We start from the raw sequence: 10,242 nt of genomic DNA on the forward strand, positions 1-10,242 counted from the left end.
GATCATCTTGCTGATCATCTCTGCGAACTTTAAAAATACATACTTTAGGGATGTGATGAGTGACCAAATCCTGTTCATTGGAAGGACTCAAGTTGTAGGCTTTAGTACTATAAATTTCCTTATGTAAAACGTAAGACTTTTTTATTTTAATTGAACATACTGCATCATTAAACAAATATCTGCTAATTTAATATAGTTATTTAGTCATTTTCATAGTTTAAGCATAATAAATTCCATCTTCTAAGTCATAAAAATGTTTTATCTGCTAGAATGAATAGAATGAGTAGAATGAACATTACCTTCAGTAAATATATAGTTTTCAAGGACGTTGTCACCTGTAATTACTCACAGTCATACATTTTCTGCCTTTCTTATTTTCTCTTTAGCCGCCATATTAATGATGTCATAACTTTTTCTAGTCGCATGTCCAGAAAGAGATACATGGGAAATAACAATAACTTACTTCAATCTACAATGTGGCATAGGTCTCTACATTTTTTAATATTTTTCTCACGGCGGCCAATATCCTCACAAATCGCCATGTACTACAATAATTTGGTAACTCATGTTGTAATAATTTGGTAACATATTATTTTCACGGACATTACATGATGCAGTAGTATGTACATTGTAACTGTCCTAGAAAATATGCTTTCAAACAAAGGTAATGAATCCTGCATAGAATAACACAGTTATGACGCTAGTTGTAAAATTTTATTTTAAAACAAAAACTCATATTTGTGTAACATAGATTTTTGTAGCGTAAATTACAGCAGTTACATAGTGATGTAAAACTATTGTCACACAGTTTTAAAAATCTTGAATATACCACATATCATAAATTAGCAATTATACCAAGCCAAAACTAACCTTGTGTTTATTCAAGATGCATTGTTCGAAAAATAATGGAAAAAACAGGGTCCTTTGAAGCAAATGGTGGCCATTTTGAAATAAAAAATGGCTGAAATGACCTATAATGTTGATGAAAAAATTTGACATTGTATCTGAGCTAAGACGAATCATTAAAACAAGAGCATTGTGCGCATATATGCATTTAAACCTTTCTTCTCCAACATTTAGAAGGTATTTAAAGCAAAAAATGGTGGCCATTTTGTTTTTCAAGATGGCCACCATAAAAGCGACATGAAAATTTGAGGATGATACTTTTCTTTTTTATGAGAGGTTATCCTTACATAAAAACCCAGTTTCAGAAAATCCAGGAGGATTTAATACTAATTCACCATTCACAACCCACTAATGACACTGCAATAGATATACTTTAAAATATTCTTTTACTTTGTGGCTCAAATAACTTGTACAATATGAATTATATACAGGATATGTTTTTGTTTCATTGTAAGATTGAAATAAATAAAGTGTTAAAGTGTACTAGTATGTTCTGTTCTGTTCAACCAGATGCAGTCCCTTACCAAAGAAAAGGGCCTGCCGTGTACTCTTGCTGTGTATATGTGGCGTACTTGTCGCGTACACGATGAGTACTAAATTCTTGGACTTGAAATAGTACGCAGGATATACACCGCATATACACCAGTAGTACGTTTGTAGTACACTTTTGACATGCAAATGAGCTCTGCTGCGTACTACCTGCCGCATACATGCTGCGAATATATAGTACGCAGGAAGTACACCGGAGAAATTTAGTACGCGGGAAGTACACCGGAGAAATAGTACACAGCATGTATGCGGCATATACACTTTTCACATGCAAATAGGCTCTCCGGTGTACATGTTGTGAACAAGGTGCAATGTATTCTTTTCTGGTATTTTTGCATCGATATTCTTTACACATTCAGTCAGTATAACTTTGTGCAAAGACATTTAGGCAATGGAATGCAATGTATTTTAAGTAAAGTAATGAACTTAAGTTTTTAAGCCAAATCAAAATGTAAAAGAAAAAAATGTTTATTGATTACTATAATTGAAAGAGAATTAAGTTGAATTACTTATTAATATAGAATAAGTTTTGTTGCGGCAAGTTTGTTACATTTAAAATTAAAACGTAAATTATAATACATATAATAATATACTGGTATATATATATATATATATATATAATATTTCTTTTATATATACTGGTATGTAAGTTGTCTTGATCAAGTTGCTAAGTTATGAAAAGAACAATTATAATTCAAATACAAGTATGAAGTAAATAATTATACTACATGAATATTTTAACTTAAATTATAATACATTTATATATATATATACACCAAGCCCGTAAATCTGGGCAGATTCTTTTCAATTCCAGTACCGTTAGTCTGCCCACTTTTACGGGTACATCTGCCCACTTCTACGGTCCTTTACGGATTGAATCTAATGATGAAACGTATATCTGCCCACTTCTACGGTATAGTAAAGTTATATATATATATATATATATATATATATGTAAATCACCAAGCCCGTAAATCTGGGCAGATTCTTTTCAATTCCAGTACCGTTAGTCTGCCCACTTTTACGGGTACATCTGCCCACTTCTACGGTCCTTTACGGATTGAATCTAATGATGAAACGTATATCTGCCCACTTCTACGGTATAGTAAAGTTATATATATATATATAATATTTCTTTTATATATATACTGGTATGTAAGTTGTCTTGATCAAGTTGCTAAGTTATGAAAAGAACAATTATAATTCAAATACAAAAGTCAAACACAGCCAAGTATGAAGTAAATAATTAATTATACTACATGAATATTTTAACTTCATTTAAAATACAAAAAGTAAATTCAACTTACAAAACTTAGGTACTGTATGTTAGTCCTTTATTTTAGTATATTTTACTCTAAGAGATTGCATGTTGCCATTTTAGCTCCAATTTTCAAATAGACAGGAAGTTGTTACTGGACATGCTCCAAAGAGATCACATGATTGTCTAATCTATAACCAGAGTTGCTAGAACAAGAGCTGTCCGTAAGACAGCCAAGCTCGACTATTCGAAATATTGTCCCAGAAGCAGGAAAATATTACCCAAAAAGGTTAAATATCAAGAGTTTTAAGTTCAAAAGGGGGAATAATTTGACCAAAATGCATATCAGTTATGGGACTTGCTGCTATCAACTAGTTTCATAACCCCGAAGGCACATGTGAAGTTTCAATTCAATATCTGCATTAGTATTGGAGATAGAAACTTGCATGTAAAACTTTAACCAGAATTTTCAAAGTCCAAAAGGGGGCATAATTTGCCCAAAATACATGCCAGAGTTATGGGACTTGACCCAGTGAGGTTGGTAATTGATCTAGAAAAAGAAAAAATAAGTTTCAAATCTATATGCCTTTTAGTAATAGCTGTATGTACTTGCACGCAAAACTTTAACCAGAATTTGCTAAGTCCAAAAGGGGACATAATTTGGCCAAAATGAAGGTCAGAGTTATGGGACTTGCTGCTATCAACTAGTTTTATAACCCCGAAGACACATGTGAAGTTTCAAATCAATATCTGCATTAGTTTTGGAGATAATAACTTGCATGTAAAACTTTAACCAAAATTTTCTAAGTCTAAAAGGGGGCATAATTGCTCAAAATACATGTCAGAGTAATGGGTCTTGACCCAGTGAGGTTGGTAAATGATCTAGAAAAAGAAAAAATAAGTTTCAAATCTATATGCCTTTAATTGATGGCTGTATGTACTTGCATGCAAAAACTTAACCAAGGTGTGACGCCGACGCCAGGGTGAGTAGAATAGCTAGACTATTCTTCGAATAGTCGAGCTAAAAATCTGTTTTCTTGCTGTGTATATGAAGTGTACTTCTGAAAATTTCAATCACTGTGCCGCATACATGTTGTGTACTACTGTCTCCTGCGTACATGCTGTGTACTCTGTGAAATAGTACGCAGCATGCGGTGTATGTAAAACGTACTTCTCTGCGTACTACTGAGTTCGCGGCATGTACGCAGCAAGTACACATTATGTACGCCGCAGATGCTTGCTTCTGTAAGGGATATCTTGGAACTATAAACATTGAATGCTTTTTTGATCACACATGGAACACAAATTTTCTATAATTTTCACGTTTTAACTAAATTATCAGTAAAAGCTATAATGATATTTTTACCGTAAAAATACCCGATATATTCGCTGTAAGACTGAAAACATATAAATTAACATAAATATGGCAGTAAAGACAGTATCAGAACTTTCCACAGTAGAAATTTAGCAGTGTGCCATAACCATGGAAACGGCTACTGAAGCTGGTAATCGCAGTGTTACTAAAAAACTTTCCTTTGTCATATTTCAAAATGTAGTAGTATTAGAAACTTGATTTTTTTCATGTTTTCATTAAGTTATGAATACTTATTATTTGCAGTGATTATATTCTAGATATCTTATTAGATTTCTTTATTGTCGACAGCTCATGCATTTTTAGTAATTAGCATGTGCATACATTAAAATGCTATTTTATGTATATAAACTCAAATTGTTACATTTTAATTAGAAGAAACCCCCAAACATTGTGAATATTAACTTCGATTTTTTTTTTTTGGATGTCCGTTGTCAGTTGTGCGTCGTGTGTCGTGCGTCAACAATTTCTAAAAACATCTCCTTCTTGAAAACCACTGGGCAAAATTACACCAAACTTCACAGGAATGATCCTTGGGTGGCCCCCTTTCAAAATTGTTCAAAGAATTGAATTCCATGCAGAACTCTGGTTGCCATGGCAACCGAGAGGAAAAACTTTAAAAATCTTCTTCTCAAAAACCAGAAGCCCTAGAGCTTAGATATTTGGTGTGAAGCATTGCCTAGTGAACCTCTGCAAAATTTGCTCAAATCATGTCCCCTCCCCCCCCCCCCCCCCCCCCCAAGGGGTCACTTGATTTTACGTAGGAAAATCTTAAAAAGTCTTCTCAAAAACCAGAAGCCCTAGAGCTTAGATATTTGACATGTAGCATTGCCTAGTGGACCTCTACTAAAGTTGTTCAAATCATGACCCCAGGGTCAAAATTGACCCCGCCCTAGGGGTCACTTGATTTTACATAGGAAAATCTTCAAAATTGTCTATAAGTAAACCAGAAGGCTTAGAGCTTAGATATTGCCTAGTGGACCTCTACAACATTTGTTCAAATCATGATCCCTGAGGTCAAAATTGACCCCGCCCCAGGGGTCACTTGATTTTACATAAGAAAATCTTCAAACTTTTTTAAAAAATAAACCAGAAAGCCTAGGTCTTAGATATTTAACATGTAGCATTGCCTAGTAGACTTCTACAAAATTTGTTCAAATCATGACCCCCGGGGTCAAACTGACCCCTGCCCCATGGGGTTATTTGATTGATCATAAATTTGCTAAAAAATAAACCAGAAGGCCTAGATCTTAGATATTTGATATGTAACATTGCCTAGTAGACTTCTAAAAACTTTGTTCAAATCATGACCTTCGGGGTCAAATTGACCTCCGCCCCATGGGGTTACTTGATTGTACATAGAAAAAATCTTCAAAATTTTCTAAAAATTAACCAGAAAGCCTAGCTATAGAGCTTAGATATTTGACATGTAGCATTGCCTAGTGGACCTCTACAAAATTTGTTCAAATCTTGACCCCCCAGGGTCAAATTGACCCAGCCCCAGGTGTTACTTGATTGTATATAGGGAAATCTTCATAAATTTGCTAAAAATAAACCAGAATCTTAGATATTTGATATGTAACATTGCTTAGTAGACTTCTAAAAACTTTGTTCAAATCATGACCCCCGGGGTAAAATTGGTCCCGCCCCAGGGGTTACTTGATTGTACATCAGAAAATCTTCCAAAAAATTTCTAAAAATCATCAGTTTGACATTTAAAACATGTAGCTCATATTACTCAGGTGAGCAATCCAGGGTCATCATGACCCTCTTGTTTGTTTTGCCTGAAATGCTCAATGTACAGAAAGTTTAAACTCAAATCAATAAAATGATATTAAGAATATGTGCTGCGTTTATATCATTATTCTGCTGTTGACACGTGGTTAATGTGTAGGATTTTTGTTGGCCAAACCTGTAACTTAGCTTGATCATAATTGTGCATAATCATCAATTGACAGAAATTTACTGAAAACTGTACTTGCTGACAGTGAATTTAACATCCATATTGTACCTTGTCATTTTAAGTTTCAGTACTTTTGGCATCCAAAGCGACTTATATGTGATTTATAAGCCACCTATATGGGACTTATAAGTCACTTATATTGGACATATATGTCACTTATAAATGATTATATATGTCAAATGTAGAGCAACATATAAGTCACCTATATGTGACATATTAGTCACTTATATGTGACATATAAGTCACTTATATACTTTCCATATACCTATATGTTACATATACTTCACATACATCTAATTTGCATGTAAAATATGAATAAGTCCCATATAAGTGACTTATAGGTAGATTGACTATGTGAACTATAAGTCCCATATAAAAATAACATATAAGTGGCATATATGTTGTTTTGATAAGGGCAATTGTGAACCAAAAAGGTGCCCTTTTTAATCAGAAAATATTTTTTAGACTTAATTACAACTATGGCTGATTTTTGGCTTGAAAATGTTGTATAATTAAATTTCTAAAATTTTGGATATGTGAGTTTAACATCATTTAATACATTAATGCAGCGGATTACATCCCATACAGGTTCTTAATCTGCTTCCTTTTTCAATGCATATGGACAATGGTGTTAAGGAAAAACTCGTTAAGTCTCGGCTTGGCATATTTAATGTATATTATATGAAAAAACAATGTTTATGAAATAAATTGTTAGAAAACATGTGGATAAATTATGTTTTTTCGGTGACACCGCCATTTGTTAGCTGTCAGTATTGTATAGATACGCTAAACAATAATAATGCGTACATATTTTTTTTCTCTTTTTTGTTGATTCTTTTACTATTTTTTACTGTTACGAAATAAAGTATTTTAGATTTGATAATTTTATCACTTTAAAAAATAATCATAAATCCGGACTTCTAATCATAATTCAGCAGTACCATAATGGGAGTAAAGACTTCCAGTGTGCGTACAGCGGTTCTACAAAAGTGATGCTAATGTTCATGTACATGTTTCTACGGAAACCCAGTGCGCCATGTTAACTGCCAATTGCTAAAAATCCAATACCAATGCTAAAGCCAAACACCTTATGCAAAATGTTCTGAAAACGAAATGACATAATATATTACTATTGAAGGCTGGTACGCCATGCTAATTACCAAATGGTAAATGACAAATACTTATTGCAAAATGCTATTTGCTATTTGCTTAATGTCAAATATTGCCTGTTATGTGGTAATTGTCAAATGATAAATGCTGAATATATCAGTGTATGAGTGCATCCTTTAAATAGCCATTGGCCTTTGTTACATAACTTTGTCTCCATTAAAAATGATTTCCTAACACTTTAGAAAGAAAAGTTTTGATCACATAATCTCGTAACCTTTAGAACATGTTTATTGTTTCTAATCATACTGAACTTTATAATTATGTTTGCACGTGATTAAAAGTAACAGTCATTAGTTTAAGGGATACAGATCATTAATTCATAAAGTTAAAGCATTTGATGATTAGCATTTGGCATTTAGCATAAATGGTATGACATATGGCATTTGATACATATGGAAGGTCAGTTGGCCATGCTTAATGCCAAATGCAGAATGACAAAAGAACTATTAATTTATTAGTCAAATTTCTTTATTTCTAAAGCATCAACTTCAAATATTTATGTGGCATTATCATTAATTTAACATATTTAAATGCACAGGAACCGAAAATTGTTGTTATAAAACATTGAACTAAACACACAATGTGCAGTAAGATGTGCATAATGCCACTTTAAGCATAATAAATTCCATCTTCTTTTTCATAAAAATGCTTTATCTGCTAGAACAAACATTACCTTTCAAACAAGAGATCACAGAGTGATCTTGGCACCCACCAATGTGCCATTTTTGAGTGTTCCAAATTTCAAGACTTATTGACTAGCTCAAGGTCAAATTTCATTTCCGTACACAACACTGTGCATGTGGTCCAAATTCGAAAGCTGTAGCTTGAGGAATGTGAAAGTAGGTCACTAGATCAATTTCAAGACAAAGTTCTTTGTACATAAAACTATGCATGTGCATCAAGTTTGAAGGCTGTAGTTTGAGAAATTTGAAAGTAGGTCACTAGGTCAACCTTAAGGTCAAAGTTTATTTCGGTACACAAAACTATGCAAGTGGTCCAAATTTGAAGCTTGTACCTTCAAAAATGTGGAAGTAGGTCACTAGGTCAAAATCAAGGTCAAATTACACTTCAGAAAACAAATCTATGCATGTGGTCCAAATTTGAAGCCTGTACCTTCAAAAATGTGAAAGTAGGTCACTAGGTCAATGTCAAGGTCACACTTTGTTTCGGTACACAATCCTATGCATGTGGTCTATATTTTATGCCTGTAGCTACAGAAATGTGAAAGTAGGTCACTAGGTCAATCTTAAGGTCAAAGTTCATTTCGGTACACAAAACTAGGCAAGTGGTCCAAATTTGAAGGCTGTAGCTCGAGAAATGTGAAAGTAGGTCACTAGGTCAAAATCAAGGTCAAATTTTATTTCGGAACACAGAACTACGCATGTGGTCCAAATTTGAAGCCTGTACCTTCAAAAATGTGAAAGTAGGTCACTAGGTCAATGTAAAGGTCAAAGTTTGTTTCGGTACACAAAACTATGCATGTGTCCAAATTTGAAGGCTGTAGCTTGAGAAATGTGAAAGTAGGTCACTAGGTCAAAATCAAGGTCAAATTTCATTTCGGAACACGAAACTATGCATGTGGTCCAAATTTGAAGCCTGTACCTTCAAAAATGTGAAAGTAGGTCACTAGGTCAATGTCAAGGGCAAAGTTTTTTTCAGTGCACAAAACTATGCATGTGGTCCAAATTTGAAGGCTGTAGCTACAGAAATGTGAAAGTAGGTCACTAGGTCAAAATCAAGGTCAACTCATGTCAAGGTTCATCTTGCCACTCAAAACCATACATGTGGTCCAAATTTGAATGTTGTAGGTTATTGACAAGAAGATTTTAAAAGCTTTTCCCTATATAAGTCTATATGAACCATGTGACCCCCAGGGTGGGGCCATATTTGACCCTAGGGGGATAATTTGAACAAACTTGGTAGAGAACCACTAGATGATGCTACATTACAAATGCCAAAGCCCTAGGCTTTGTGGTTTGGACAAGAAGATTTTCAAAGTTTTTCCCTAATATAAGACTATGTAAACCATGTGACCCCCGGGACAGGGCCATATTTGACCCTAGGGGGATAATTTGAACAATCTTAGAGAAGATCACTAGATGATGTCACATACAAAATATCAAAGCCCTAGGCCCTGTGGTTTTGAACAAGAGGTTTTTAAAAGTTTTTCCCTATATAAGTCTATATAAACCATGTGACCCCCGGGGCGGGACCATATTAGACCCCAGGGAAATAATTTGAATCATCTTGGTAGAGGACCACTAGATGATGCTTCATACCAAATATCAAAGCCCTAGGCTCTGTGGTTTTGGACAAGAAGATTTTCAAAATATTTCCCTATATAAATCTACGTAAATTATAGAAATAAACAAAGGGCCATAACTCATTAAAAAATTGTTGAACCAGTCTGATTTTCAGGGGGACACAACTAGGGCACCAATACATCATTCCGACAAAGTTTGGTCAAAATCCCCCTGGTAGTTTCTGAGGAGATGCGATAACGAGAAATAGTTAACAGAAGGACGGACGGAAGGACGACGGACCACGGACGCAGAGTGATTTGAATAGCCCACCATCTGATGATGGTGGGCTAAAAATACCATTATTACAATTAAAACATAGTTTTTGATGACATAATTATTCAGCAGTCATGCATTTTCTGCCTTTTTCATTTTCTCTTAAGCCGCCATATTTATGACTTCGTTAACTTTTTCCAGTCATGTGTCCAGAAAGAGATACACGGGAAATTAGGATATTAACTCACTTCAGTCTACAATGTGATATAGGTCTCTTTATTTCTCAATATTTTTCTCACAGTGGCCCATATCTCCACAAACCGCCATGTACTATAACAGCGATGCCACCAGATAATCTGTATAAACATTTGAAGCCACAGTCTGTTTTGCAACAGATGCCAAAAAGATATCAATAATCATTTGCTTCTGCAAGTCTTTACATCTGCAAAAGATGCATTTCTTGCTAAACATGAAGAATTTGACAGCTCTGCTGTGAAAACTGGCTACC

General features: G+C 34.2%; 1 long non-coding RNA gene across 1 annotated transcript; it reads left to right on the forward strand.

The window, feature by feature from the left end:
* Positions 1-8,629: 8,629 nt before the first annotated feature.
* LOC128555033 (uncharacterized) lies at positions 8,630-9,117 on the forward strand. Its single transcript, XR_008369758.1, has 2 exons — positions 8,630-8,742; positions 8,939-9,117. It is a non-coding gene; the product is annotated as an uncharacterized LOC128555033 (long non-coding RNA).
* Positions 9,118-10,242: the final 1,125 nt, after the last annotated feature.

Source organism: Mercenaria mercenaria, unplaced genomic scaffold, assembly GCF_021730395.1.
Source record: "Mercenaria mercenaria strain notata unplaced genomic scaffold, MADL_Memer_1 contig_96, whole genome shotgun sequence".
Lineage (NCBI taxonomy): Eukaryota > Metazoa > Mollusca > Bivalvia > Venerida > Veneridae > Mercenaria > Mercenaria mercenaria.